Here is a 16,293-nt window from a genome sequence, read left to right as displayed (position 1 = left end):
ATCAAATGAAAGTCAAACACATTCAAACAAAGTTTTTTGAAGCAAATGAAAGTCAAATGCAACAAAGCCATTTCAATTAAATGAAAGTTAAACACATTCAAACAAAGATTACTGAAGCAAATGAAAGTCAAATGCATTCAACAAAGCTGTTTTAATCAAATGAAAGTCAAACACATTTAAACAAAGCTTTTTAAAGCAAAGAAAAGTCAAATGCACTCAACAAAGCTATTTGAATTAAATGAAAGTCAAACACATTCTAACAAGGCTTTTTGACAAAAATGAAAGTCAAATTCATTCAACAAAGCTATTTGAATCAAATGAAAGTCAAACACATTCAAACAAAGCTTTTTGACTCAAATTAAAGTCAAATGCATTCAACAAAGCTATTTGAATCAATTGAATGTCAAACACATTCCAACAAAGCTTTTTGAAGCAAATGAAAGTCAAATGCATTCAACAAAGCTATTTGAATCAAATGAAAGTTAAACATATTCAAACAAAGCTTTTTGACTAAAATGAAAGTCAAATGCATTCAACAAATCTATTTGAATCAAATGAATGTCAAACACATTCAAACAAAGCTTTGTGACTCAAATTAAAGTCAAATGCATTCAACAAAACTATTTGAATCAAATGAAAGTCAAACACATTCAAACAAAGTTTTTTGAAGCAAATGAAAGTCAAATGCATTCAACAAAGCCATTTCAATTCAATGAAAGTTAAACACATTCAAACAAAGCTTTTTAAAGCAAATGAAAGTCAAATGCATTCAACAAAGCTATTTTAATCAAATGAAAGTCAAACACATTTAAACAAAGCTTTTTGAAGCAAAGAAAAGTCAAATGCACTCAACAAAGCTATTTGAATCAAATGAAAGTTAAACACATTCAAACAAAGCTTTTTGACTTAAATGAAGTTCAAATGCATTCAACAAAGCCATTTCAATCAAATGAAAGTCAAACACATTCAAACAAAGCTTTTTGAAGCAAACGAAAGTCAAATGCATTAACCAAAGCTATTTGAATCAAATGAAAGTCAAACACATTCAAACAAAGCTTTTTAAAGCAAATGAAAGTCAAATACATTCAACAATGTTATTTGAATCAAATGAAAGTCAAACACATTCAAACAAAGCTTTTTAAAGCAAATGAAAGTCAAATGCATTCAACAAAACTATTTCAATCCAATGAAAATCAAACACATTCAAACAAATTTTTTGAAGCAAATGCAAGTCAAATGCATTCTACAAAGCTATTTGAATCAAATGAAAGTCAAACACATTCAAACAAAGCTTTTTGACTCAAATGAAAGTTAAATGCATTCAACAAAGATATTTGAATCAAATGAAAGTCAAACACATTCAAACAAAGCTTTTAGACTCAAATGAAAATTAAATTCATTCAACAAAGCTAGTTGAATCAAATGAAAGTCAAACACATTCAAACAAAACTTTTTGACTCAAATTAAATTCAAATGCATTCAACAAAGCTATTTGAATCAATTGAATGTCAAACACATTCCAACAAAGCTTTTTGAAGCAAATGAAAGTCAAATGCATTCAACAAAGCTATTTGAATAAAATGAAAGTCAAACACATTCAAACAAAGCATTTTGACTAAAATGAAATTCAAATGCATTTAACAAATCTATTTGAATCAAATGAATGTGAAAAACATTCAAACAAAGCTTTTTGACTCAAATTAAAGTCAAATGCGTTCAACAAAGCTATTTGAATCAAATGAAAGTCAAACACATTCAAACAAAGTTTTTTGAAGCAAATGTAAGTCAAATTCATTCTACAAAGCTATTTGAATCAAATGAAAGTCAAACACATTCAAACAAAGCTTTTTTACTCAAAAAAAAGTCAAATTCATTCAACAAAGCTATTTGAATCAAATGAAAGTCAAACACATTCAAACAAAGCTTTTTGACTCAAATTAAAGTCAAATGCATTCAACAAAGTTATTTGAATCAATTGAATGTCAAACACATTCCAACAAAGCTTTTTGAAGCAAATGAAAGTCAAATGCATTCAACAAAGCTATTTGAATCAAATGAAAGTTAAACACATTCAAACAAAGCTTTTTGACTAAAATGAAAGTCAAATGCATTCATCAAATCTATTTGAATCAAATGAATGTCAAACACATTCAAACAAAGCTTTTTGACTCAAATTAAAGTCAAATGTATTCAACAAAGCTATTTGAATCAAATGAAAGTCAAACACATTCAAACAAAGTTTTTTGAAGCAAATGAAAGTCAAATGCATTCAACAAAGCCATTTCAATTAAATGAAAGTTAAACACATTCAAACAAAGATTTTTGAAGCAAATGAAAGTCAAATGCATTCAACAAAGCTATTTTAATCAAATGAAAGTCAAACACATTTGAACAAAGCTTTTTGAAGCAAAGAAAAGTCAAATGCACTCAACAAAGCTATTTGAATCAAATGAAAGTCAAACACATTCAAACAAAGCTTTTTAACTTAAATGAAGTTCAAATGCATTCAACAAAGCCATTTCAATCAAATGAAAGTCAAACACATTCAAACAAAGCATTTTGACTAAAATGAAAGTCAAATGCATTCCACAAATCTATTTGAATCAAATGAATGTCAAACAAATTCAAACAAAGCTTTTTGACTCAAATTAAAGTCAAATGCATTCAACAAAGCTATTTGAATCAAATGAAAGTCAAACACATTTAAACAAATATTTTTGAAGCAAATAAAAGTCAAATGCATTCAACAAAGCTATTTGAATCAAATAAAAGTCAAACACATTCAAACAAAGCTTTTTGACTCAAATGAAAGTTAAATTCATTCAACATAGCTATTTGAATCAAATGAAAGTCAAACACATTCAAACAAAGCTTTTTGACACAAATAAAAGTCAAATATATTCAACAAAGCTATTTAAATCAAATGAATGTCAAACACATTAAAAAAAGCTTTTTGAAGCAAATGAAAGTTAAATGCATTCAACAAAGCTATTTGAATCATGTAAAAGTCAAACACATTCAAACAAAGCTTTTTGACTCAAATGAAAGTCAAATTCATTCAACAAAGCTATTTGAATCAAATGAAAGTCAAACACATTCAAACAAAGCTTTTTGACTCAAATTAAAGTCAAATGCATTCAACAAAGCTATTTGAATCAAATGAAAGTCAAACTCATTCAAACAAAGTTTTTTCAAGCAAATGAAAGTCAAATGCATTCAACAAAGCTATTTGAATCAAATTAAAGTCAAACACATTCAAACAAATCTTTTTGAAGCAAATGAAAGTCAAATGCATTCAACAAAGCCATTTCAATCAAATGAAAGTTAAACACATTCAAACAAAGCTTTTTGAAGCATATGAAAGTCAAATGCATTCAACAAAGCTATTTCAATCAAATGAAAGTCAAACACATTCAAACAATGCTTTTTGACTTAAATGAAAGTCAAATGCATTAACCTAAGCTATTTGAATCAAATGAAAGTCAAACACATTCAAACAAAGCTTTTTAAAGCAAATGAAAGTCAAATACATTCAAACAAAGCTTTTTGAAGCAAATGAAGGTCGAATGCATTCAACAAAACTATTTCAATCAAATGAAAGTCAAACACATTCAAACAAAGTTTTTTGAAGAAAATTTTCGTCAAATCCATTCAACAAAGCTATTTGAATTAAATGAAAGTCAAACACATTCAAACAAAGCTTTTTGACTCAAATGGAAGTCAAATTCATTCAACAAAGCTATTTGAATCAAATGAAAGTCAAACACATTCAAATAAAGCTTTTTGACTCATATTAAAGTCAAATGCATTCAAAAAAGCAATTTGAATCAAATGAAAGTCAAACCCATTCAAACAAATTTTTTTGAAGCAAATGAAAGTCAAATGCATTCAACAAAGCTATTTGAATCAAATTAATGTCAAACACATTCAAACAAAGCTTTTTGAAGCAAATGAAAGTCAAATGCATTTAACAAAGCCATTTCAATCAAATGAAAGTCAAACACATTCAAACAAAGCTTTTTGAAGCAAATGAAAGTCAAATGCATTCAACAATGCTATTTCAACCAAATGAAAGTCAAACACATTCAAACAAAGCTTTTTGAAGCAAATGAAAGTCAAATGCATTCAACAAAGCCATTTCAATCAAATGAAAGTCAAAAACATTCAAACAAAGCTTTTTGTATCAAATGAAAGGCAAATGCATTCAACAAAGCTATTTGAATCAAATGAAAGTCAAACACATTCAAACAAAGCTTTTTGACTCAAATGCAAGTCAAATTTATTCAACAAAGCTATTTGACTCAAATGAAAGTCAAACACATTCAAACAAAGCTTTTTGACTCAAATTAAAGTCAAACACATTCAAACAAAGCTTTTTGACTCAAATTAAAGTCAAATGCATTCAACAAAGCTATTTGAATCAAATGAAAGTCAAACACATTCAAACAAAGTTTTATGAAGCAAATGAAAGTCAAATGCATTCAACAAAGCTATTTGAATGAAATTAAAGTCAAACACATTCAAACAAAGTTTTTGAAGCAAATGAAAGTCAAATGCATTCAACAAAGCCATTTCAATTAAATGAAATTTAAACACATTCAAACAAAGCTTTTTGAAGCAAATGAAAGTCAAATGCATTCAACAAAACTATTTCAATCAAATGAATATCAAACACATTCAAATAAACTTTTTTGAAGCAAATGAAAGTCAAATGCATTCAACAAAGCTATTTGAATCAAATGAAAGTCAAACACATTATAATAAAGCTTTTTGAAGCAAATGAAAGTCAAATGCATTCAACAAAGCTATTTCAATCAAATGAATATCAAACACATTCAAATAAACTTTTTTGAAGCAAATGAAAGTCAAATGCATTCAACAAAGCTATTTGAATCAAATGAAAGTCAAACACATTCAAACAAAGCATTTTGACTCAAATGCAAGTGAAATTTATTCAACAAAGCTATTTGACTCAAATTAAAGGTCAAACAGAGTTAAACAAAGCTTTTTGACTCAAATTAAAGTCAAATGCATTCAACCAAGCTATTTGAATCAAATTAAAGTCAAACAAATTCAGACAAAGCTTTTTGAAGCAAATGAAAGTCAAATGCATTCAACAAAGCCATTTCAATCAAATGAAAGTTAAACACATTCAAACAAAGCTTTTTGAAGCAAATGACAGTCAAATGCATTCAACAAAGCTATATGAATCAAATAAAAGTTAAACACATTCAAATAAAGCTTTTTGACTAAAATGAAAGTCAAATGCATTCAACAAATCTATTTGAATCAAATGAATGTCAAACACATTCAAACAAAGCTTTTTGACTCAAATTAAAGTCAAATGCATTCAACAAAGCTATTTGAATCAAATAAAAGTCAAACACATTCAAACAAAGTTTTTTGAAGCAAATGAAAGTCAAATGCATTCAACAAAGCTATTTGAATCAAATGAAAGTCAAACACATTATAATAAAGCTTTTTGAAGCAAATGAAAGTCAAATGCATTCAACAAAGCTATTTGAATTAAATGAATGTTAAACACATTCACACAAAGCTTTTTGACTAAAATGAAAGTCAAATGCATTCAATAAAGCTATTTGAATCAAATGAAAGTCAAACACATTCAAACAAAGTTTTTTGAAGCAAATGAAAGTCAAATGCATTCAACAAAGCTATTTGAATCAAATTAAAGTCAAACACCTTCAAACAAAGTTTTTTGAAGCAAATGAAAGTCAAATGCATTCAACAAGGCTTTTTAAATCAAATGAAAGTCAAACACATTCAAACAAAGTTTTTTGAAGCAAATGAAAGTCAAATGCATTCAACAAAGCTATTTGAATCAAATGAAAATCAAACACATTCAAACAAAGCTTTTTGACTCAAATTAAAGTCAAATGCATTCAACAAAGCTATTTGAATCAATTGAATGTCAAACACATTCCAACAAAGCTTTTTGAAGCAAATGAAAGTCAAATGCATTCAACAAAACTATTTGAATCAAATGAAAGTCAAACACATTCAAACAAAGCATTTTGACTAAAATGAAAGTCAAATGCGTTCAACAAATCTATTTGAATCAAATGAATGTCAAACACATTCAAACAAAGCTTTTTGAAGCAAATAAAAGTCAAATGCATTCAACAAAGCTATTTGAATCAATTGAATGTCAAACACATTCAAACAAAGCTTTTTGAAGCAAATGAAAGTCAAAATGCATTCAACGAAGCTATTTATATCAAATGAAAGACAAACACATTCAAACAAAGCTTTTTGGAACGAATGAAAGTAAAATGCATTCAACAAACCTATTTGAATCAAATGAATGTCAAACACATTCAAACAAAGCTTTTTGAAGCAAATAAAAGTAAAATGCATTCAACAAAGCTATTTGAATCAAATAAAGTCAAACACATTCAAACAAAGTTTTTTGAAGCAAATGAAAGTCGAATGCATTCAACAAAGCTATTTGAATCAAATGAAATCAAAACCATTCAAACAAAGTTTTTGAAGCAAATGAAGGTCAAATGCATTCAACAAAGCTATTTGAATCAAATGAAAGTCAAACACATTCAAACAAAGTTTTTTGACTAAAATGAAAGTCAAATTTATTCTACAAAGCTATTTGAATCAAATGAAAGTCAAATGCATTCAACAAAGCTATTTGAATCAATTGAATGTCAAACACATTCCAACAAAGCTTTTTGAAGCAAATGAAAGTCAAAATGCATTCAACGAAGCTATTTATATCAAATGACGGTCAAACACATTCAAACAAAGCTTTTTGACTCAAATTAAAGTCAAATGCATTCAACAAATCTATTTGAATCAATTGAATGTCAAACACGTTCAAACAAATTTTTTTGAAGCAAATGAAAGTCAAATGCATTCAACAAAGCTATTTATATCAAATGAAAGTCAAACACATTCAAACAAAGGTTTTTGGAACGAATGAAAGTAAAATGCATTCAACAAATCTATTTGAATCAAATGAATGTCAAACACATTCAAACAAAGCTTTTTGAAGCAAATAAAAGTCAAATGCATTCAACAAAGCTATTTGAATCAAATAAAGTCAAACACATTCAAACAAAGTTTTTTGAAGCAAATGAAAGTCAAATGCATTCAACAAAGCTATTTGAATCAAATGAAAAACAAACACATTCAAACAAAGCTTTTTGACTCAAATTAAAGTCAAATGCATTCAACAAAGCTATTTGAATCAATTGAATGTCAAACACATTCTAACAAAGCTTTTTGAAGCAAATGAAAGTCAAATTCATTCAACAAAGCTATTTGAATCAAATGAAAGTCAAACACATTCAAACAAAGTATTTTGACTAAAATGAAAGTCAAATGCATTCAACAAATCTATTTGAATCAAATGAATGTCAAACACATTCAAACAAAGCTTTTTGACTCAAATTAAAGTCAAATGCATTCAACAAAGCTTTTTGAATCAATTGAATGTCAAACACATTCAAACAAAGCTTTTTGAAGCAAATGAAAGTCAAAATGCATTCAACGAAGCTATTTATATCAAATGAAAGTCAAACACATTCAAACAAAGCTTTTTGGAACGAATGAAAGTAAAATGCATTCAACAAACCTATTTGAATCAAATGAATGTCAAACACATTCAAACAAAGCTTTTTGAAGACAATAAAAGTCAAATGCATTCAACAAAGCTATTTGAATCAAATAAAGTCAAACACATTCAAACAAAGTTTTTTGAAGCAAATGAAAGTCAAATGCATTCAACAAAGCTATTTGAATCAAATGAAATCAAAACCATTCAAACAAAGTTTTTGAAGCAAATGAAAGTCAAATGCATTCAACAAAGCTATTTGAATCAAATAAAAGTCAAACACATTCAAACAAAGTTTTTGACTCAAATGAAAGTCAAATTCTCTCTACAAAGCTATTTGAATCAAATGAAAGTCAAACACATTCAAACAAAGCTTTTTGACTCAAATTAAAGTCAAATGCATTCAACCAAGCTATTTGAATCAAATTAAAGTCAAACAAATTCAGACAAAGCTTTTTGAAGCAAATGAAAGTCAAATGCATTCAACAAAGCCATTTCAATCAAATGAAAGTTAAACACATTCAAACAAAGCTTTTTGAAGCAAATGACAGTCAAATGCATTCAACAAAGCTATATGAATCAAATAAAAGTTAAACACATTCAAATAAAGCTTTTTGACTAAAATGAAAGTCAAATGCATTCAACAAATCTATTTGAATAAAATGAATGTCAAACACATTCAAACAAAGCTTTTTGACTCAAATTAAAGTCAAATGCATTCAACAAAGCTATTTGAATCAAATGAAAGTCAAACACATTCAAACAAAGTTTTTTGAAGCAAATGAAAAACAAATGCATTCAACAAAGCTATTTGAATCAAATGAAAGTCAAACACATTATAATAAAGCTTTTTGAAGCAAATGAAAGTCAAATGCATTCAACAAAGCTATTTGAATTAAATGAATGTTAAACACATTCACACAAAGCTTTTTGACTAAAATGAAAGTCAAATGCATTCAATAAAGCTATTTGAATCAAATGAAAGTCAAACACATTCAAACAAAGTTTTTTGAAGCAAATGAAAGTCAAATGCATTCAACAAAGCTATTTGAATCAAATTAAAGTCAAACACATTCAAACAAAGTATTTTGAAGCAAATGAAAGTCAAATGCATTCAACAAGGCTTTTTAAATCAAATGAAAGTCAAACACATTCAAACAAAGTTTTTTGAAGCAAATGAAAGTCAAATGCATTCAACAAAGCTATTTGAATCAAATGAAAATCAAACACATTCAAACAAAGCTTTTTGACTCAAATTAAAGTCAAATGCATTCAACAAAGCTATTCGAATCAATTGAATGTCAAACACATTCCAACAAAGCTTTTTGAAGCAAATGAAAGTCAAATGCATTCAACAAAACTATTTGAATCAAATGAAAGTCAAACACATTCAAACAAAGCATTTTGACTAAAATTAAAGTCAAATGCGTTCAACAAATCTATTTGAATCAAATGAATGTCAAACACATTCAAACAAAGCTTTTTGAAGCAAATAAAAGTCAAATGCATTCAACAAAGCTATTTGAATCGATTGAATGTCAAACACATTCAAACAAAGCTTTTTGAAGCAAATGAAAGTCAAAATGCATTCAACGAAGCTATTTATATCAAATGAAAGACAAACACATTCAAACAAAGCTTTTTGGAACGAATGAAAGTAAAATGCATTCAACAAACCTATTTGAATCAAATGAATGTCAAACACATTCTAACAAAGCTTTTTGAAACAAATAAAAGTCAAATGCATTCAACAAAGCTATTTGAATCAAATAAAGTCAAACACATTCAAACAAAGTTTTTTGAAGCAAATGAAAGTCGAATGCATTCAACAAAGCTATTTGAATCAAATGAAATCAAAACCATTCAAACAAAGTTTTTGAAGCAAATGAAGGTCAAATGCATTCAACAAAGCTATTTGAATCAAATGAAAGTCAAACACATTCAAACAAAGTTTTTTGACTAAAATGAAAGTCAAATTTATTCTACAAAGCTATTTGAATCAAATGAAAGTCAAATGCATTCAACAAAGCTATTTGAATCAATTGAATGTCAAACACATTCCAACAAAGCTTTTTGAAGCAAATGAAAGTCAAAATGCATTCAACGAAGCTATTTATATCAAATGAAGGTCAAACACATTCAAACAAAGCTTTTTGACTCAAATTAAAGTCAAATGCATTCAACAAATCTATTTGAATCAATTGAATGTCAAACACGTTCAAACAAATTTTTTTGAAGCAAATGAAAGTCAAATGCATTCAACAAAGCTATTTATATCAAATGAAAGTCAAACACATTCAAACAAAGGTTTTTGGAACGAATGAAAGTAAAATGCATTCAACAAATCTATTTGAATCAAATGAATGTCAAACACATTCAAACAAAGTTTTTTGACTCAAATTAAAGTCAAATGCATTCAACAAAGCTATTTGAATCATTTAAATGTCAAACACATTCAAACAAAGATTTTTGAAGCAAATGAAAGTCAAAATGCATTCAACGAAGCTATTTATATCAACTGAAAGTCAAACACATTCAAACAAAGCTTTTTGGAACGAATGAAAGTAAAATGCATTCAACAAATCTATTTGAATCAAATGAATGTCAAATCTTATTCAAACAAAGCTTTTTGAAGCAAATAAAAGTCAAATGCATTCAAGAAAGCTATTTGAATAAAATAAAGTCAAACACATTCAAACAAAGTTTTTTGAAGCAAAGGAAAGTCAAATGCATTCAACAAAGCTATTTGAATCAAATGAAAATCAAACACATTCAAACAAAGCTTTTTGACTCAAATTAAAGTCAAATGCATTCAACAAAGCTATTTGAATCAATTGAATGTCAAACACATTCTAACAAAGCTTTTTGAAGCAAATGAAAGTCAAATTCATTCAACAAAGCTATTTGAATCAAATGAAAGTCAAACACATTCAAACAAAGCATTTTGACTAAAATGAAAGTCAAATGCATTCAACAAATCTATTTGAATCAAATGAATGACAAACACATTCAAACAAAGCTTTTTGACTCAAATTAAAGTCAAATGCATTCAACAAAGCTTTTTGAATCAATTGAATGTCAAACACATTCAAACAAAGCTTTTTGAAGCAAATGAAAGTCAAAATGCATTCAACGAAGCTATTTATATCAAATGAAAGTCAAACACATTCAAACAAAGCTTTTTGGAACGAATGAAAGTAAAATGCATTCAACAAACCTATTTGAATCAAATGAATGTCAAACACATTCAAACAAAGCTTTTTGAAGCAAATAAAAGTCAAATGCATTCAACAAAGCTATTTGAATCAAATAAAGTCAAACACATTCAAACAAAGTTTTTTGAAGCAAATGAAAGTCAAATGCATTCAACAAAGCTATTTGAATCAAATGAAATCAAAACCATTCAAACAAAGTTTTTGAAGCAAATGAAAGTCAAATGCATTCAACAAAGCTATTTGAATCAAATGAAAGTCAAACACATTCAAACAAAGTTTTTTGACTCAAATGAAAGTCAAATTCGCTCTACAAAGCTATTTGAATCAAATGAAAGTCAAACACATTCAAACAAAGCTTTTTGACTCAAATTAAAGTCAAATGCATTCAACAAAGCTATTTGAATCAATTGAATGTCAAACACATTCCAACAAAGCTTTTTGAAGCAAAAGAAAGTCAAAATGCATTCAACGAAGCTGATGTGAATTACTGATCCGAAAACCAACAAACACATGAGATATGTTTAAGCTTAATTCTATACAGGAAATCCACCAAGAATTAAACAAAAACTAAGAGTAATTAACTAAGAATCCACCTAATTAATTAACCCTAAACGAATGTTTTAACTAAAACAAGCAAAACAGCAATTGATCGCAATCAACAAAAACTCAAGTATGCAACTTAAGAAGTAAATCTGAATATTAATTTTTATGTCCCAAAACTCACGAATTACATTATTATTTATAGACTTAAACTAAGTATTAGAAACCTAATAGGACTAGGAAAAATCCCTAGCCTTTAGCTCCAAGTAACCTAAGTGGAATAGGAATACTAAACCGACTTAGATAAGGAAACTAACCAAACCGACCTACCTCCAGCTTTGCGCGGTTTTAGTTTTTGTCTTCGTTGACTGACCAAATGAACTCCGATTCTCATGACACCACCTTCATTGGTTAGCTGACTTCCTGGCGTTTCCAAAAACATATTATACGACATATGTTTTCCTTGAGCTTCAAGTCCATTTCTGCAGTTCTTTGGACCTCTTCAAAACTGCTACGAAACTACTAGAAAACCTAGTTCTAAACAAACTCTAACAAACTAATATCTTTCCTAATAACTAAGGACGTCTAACCAATCTTAAAATAACAGAAAAATAAATCCTAATGTGCTTAAAACAAGAAAAACCCTTTCAAGTGAAAGGTAAAAACTTGTAAGCAAAATCTAAGTAAAGAAAGTATACTAGACTCCAAGAAACGCTACTAAGCAAACTGTAGCTTTGCTTTGATATCCAAGAAAATGTCCATGCAATGCTTGGCTTGAATCAATGTTTAAGGACAAACTATCTTGATGCATGATAAGCAAATCTTCGAAGTTCTCCATGCTTAGACTTGCATCATCCTCCTCTTCTTCAAAAGAATTTGTCCTCAAATCTCGAAGTTCTTCATCAGGGATGTACTTAGCCAAATCACCAACATTGAATGTAGCACTAACTCCATACTCTCCCAGAAGTTCCAACTTATAAGCATTGTCATTGATCTTCTCAACAATCTTGAAAGGACCTTCACCTCTAGGCATCAACTTATTCTTGCGTTTTCCTGGAAATCTTTCCTTTCTTAAATGTAACCATACCAAGTCTCCAACATTGTAACCTTGTTGCTTTCTATGCTTGTTTGCTCTAGCTTTGTACATGTCATTTACTTTCTCTATTCTTGTTCAAACTTGAGCATGTAATTTCAGCATACTTTTCAACTTAGACTCGGCATCTTTGTGAATTAACTCACCTTTAGGCAATGGAACAAGATCAATTGGAAGTTTCGGATTGATTCCATAGACTACCTCAAAAGGACTATGTTTGGTAGCATATGTAGGTGATCTATTATAAGCAAACTCCGCATGAGCTAACTTGATGTCCCAATCCTTTTGTGTCTTACTCACTAACCCACGCAAAAGCGCACCAAGAGTACGATTAGTAACCTCGGTTTGTCCATCAGTTTGTGGATGGTAAGATGTACTAAAGAGCAATTTAGTTCCCACAAGCTTCCATAAAGACTTCCAAAAGAAACTCATGAACTTTGTATCTCGATCACTCACAATAGTTTTCGGAATTCCATGCAATCTAACAATCTCTTTGAAGTATAATTCCGCCACTTTCATAGCATCATCCACTTTGTGACAAGGAACAAAATGAGCCATCTTAGAGAACCTATCCACAACAACCATAATAGAGTCTTTCCCCCGTTGTGTTCTCGGCAATCCCACAATAAAATCCATAGAAATATCTTCCCAAGGTGAATCTGGAACAGGTAAAGGAGTATACAAGCCTTGATGAAAAGTAGCCTTCGCTTTTTGACAGGTTGCACACCTAGAAATAACTAGTTGCACATCCGTGAGCATCTTAGGCCAATAGAAGTGTTCTTGTAACATACTCAAGGTCTTTGTAATGCCAAAGTGACCAGCAATTCCTCCCCCATGAGCTTCTCTAACAACTAGCTCTCTAATAGAACACTTAGGAAGACAAAGTCGATTTCCTTTGAAAAGAAAACCATCTTGCAGCAAATAAGAACCAACGGCTCCTTTAGAACACTCTTCAATCAATGTAGCAAAATCATCATCACCTTTGTAGTATTCTTTGATCAATTCAAAACCAAGTAGCTTGCTATTTAGAATTCCAATCAAAGTGTATCTTCTAGATAATGCATCAGCCACAACATTCGATTTACCTTCTTTGTACCTTGAAGAAAAGTTAAATGATTGTAAAAATTCAACCCACGTAGCATGTCTAGGATTGAGCTTTTGTTGTCCATGTATGTACTTCAATGCTTCATGATCAGAATGCAACACAAAGTGATTAGGTCGGAGATAATGACTCCAATGATCTAAAGCTCTAACAATGGCATAGAACTCTTTATCATAAGTAGAATAGTTCAATCGAGCTCCTCCCAATTTCTCACTGAAATATGCAATAGGCCTCTTCTTTTGGAGTAAAACTGCTCCAATTCCAACTCCACTAGCATCGGTTTCAACTTCAAAAGGACTTGAGAAATCTGGTAACGCCAGTATAGGTGCTTCACATAGCTTCTTTTTAACCAACTCAAACGCACTTTGAGCTTCTTTAGTCCATTCGAATTTACCCTTGTCCTTCTTCAAACATTCGGTCATAGGCGCCACAATACTTGAGAAATTCTTGACAAATCTTCTATAGAACGAAGCTAGACCATGAAAAGACCTTACGTCACTCATATTAGTAGGAATAGGCCAAGTTTTAATAGCCTCTACTTTCGAATGATCAACTGAAACTCCATCTTTTGACACAACATAACCAAGAAAAGTAACACTAGGCACTAAGAAGTAGCATTTTTCATGCTTAGCATAGAGTTTCTTCTCTCTTAACACTTCAAACACACTTGTTAGATGATTTAAATGATCATGCAAATTTTTAGAGTATATCAGAATATCATCTAAATAAACAACAACAAACTTGCCAAGGAAAGGTTTAAGTACCTCATGCATCAACCTCATGAAAGTGCTAGGTGCATTAGTGAGTCCAAACGGCATCACCAACCATTCATACAACCCTAACTTAGTCTTGAATGCTGTTTTCCACTCATCTCCTTCTCTCATTCGAATTTGATGATAACCACTCATAAGATCAATCTTAGAAAACAACTTTGAACCATGTAGTTCATCAAGTAGATCATCTAATCTTGGAATAGGAAATCGGTATTTGATAGTGATGTTATTCACACTCCTACTATCAATACACATGCGCCAACTCCCATCTTTTTTTGGGACAAGTAAAGTAGGCACGGCACAAGGGCTCATACTTTCCCTCACGTATCCTCTAGTCATAAGCTCTTCAATTTGCCTTTGCATCTCCTTTGTTTCTTCCGGATTACTTCTATAGGCTGCCTTATTAGGTAATGGTGCTCCCGGAATCAAGTCAATTTGATGCTCTATCCCACGAATAGGAGGTAGTCCCGGAGGTAATTCCTTAGGAAAGACATCCTTGAATTCTTCTAAAACAGATTCCAATTCATACGGCCTCTTTGCTTGCTTATTTTGATCAATTCGAATCTCATTAGAAACAAGTATATATACCACATTGTTGCTGCAAATCTCTTTTTCTAATTCCCTCTCACTAATCAAATAAGAACTCTTCGAATTAGAGGTAACATTAGAAGGCTTGTTGCTTATCAAAGGTTTTAAAGCAACCGGTCTCTCTTTTTCTCCTTTTCTCACAACATACACATTAGTCCTTCCATCAAACTTCACAAATCTATCATATTGCCAAGGACGGCCTAACAATATATGACAAGCATCCATAGGACAAACATCACACAAAACTTTATCATGAAATTTACCAATTGAAAAGGAGATTAAGGCTTGTTTAGTTACCTTAACATCACTCGAATTATTAAGCCAATGAAGCTTATAAGGGCTTGGATGTTCAGTAGTTGGCCACTTCAATTTGTCTACCAAAGTAGTAGATACCACATTAGTGCAACTCCCGGTGTCTATGATCATATCACACAACCTATCTTCTACCTTGCACCTTGTAAGAAAGATTTTCTCCCTTTGATTGTTTTCCATAGGTACGGTTTTAGAGTGTAGTGCCCTTCTTAGAACCAAACTTTGACCATGAGTCTCGGGATCAATTTCGTCAATATGCCCCTCCTCTTCTTCAAAGTTTTCCTCTTCATTCTTTTCTTCATAGTCACTACCTTGCTCACACTTAGCTTGTTCTTGTTCCCACTCTTGAGCAGTCATTACTCTTTTTGATGGACAATTAGTTGCAATGTGACCAACACTACCACACTTGAAGCACTTCCTATCTTCAACAAACTTTTTAGGAGCTTCAAATTTTGATTTAGTCTCCTTGTAGTTCGAACTAGAACCACTTTTCTCCAAGCTATTCTTCTCAAAAGGTTTAGTGAAATCTTTTACAAAGGACTTAGTGTACGTCCCTTTCTTCCCCTTTATCTGTTTTTCAACTTTCAAAGCTACCTTGCAAACATCCTCAAAGGACCAATATTGTTGCAATTCAACTTTTTCAGCAATATTATCAATCAACCCCGAAATAAATCTAGCAATCTTATGCTCAACAATCTCTTCTAAACCACATAGCATGCATAACTTTTCAAATTCAACAATGTAATTCTCAACAGTCATAGAATTTTGTTTAAAAGTTTGCATCTTAAGGTAAATATCTTGAACATAATCACTAGGTACGAACCTTTTTTTCATGTGCTTCTTGAGTTGCTCCCAAGTTGAGATCTTTTCACGCCCCTCCTTATGCCTCTTCTTCTTTAGATTATCATACCAAAGACTAGCATAACCGGTCAGTTTTAATTCAGCCAATTTGCATCTTTTCCTTTCATCATACTCCTTGTAATCAAAGAGTGTCTCGGCCCTTCTAATCCACTCAAAGTATTTTTCAGGTTCATTCATACTCCCATTGAATTCGGGAAGATCTAATCTAAGGTTCCTATCAT

The sequence above is a fragment of the Chenopodium album genome, chromosome 12 (assembly GCF_948465745.1).
Source record: "Chenopodium album chromosome 12, dcCheAlbu1.1, whole genome shotgun sequence".
Taxonomy (NCBI): Eukaryota; Viridiplantae; Streptophyta; class Magnoliopsida; order Caryophyllales; family Amaranthaceae; genus Chenopodium; species Chenopodium album.
This window is presented reverse-complemented; position numbering follows the sequence as displayed.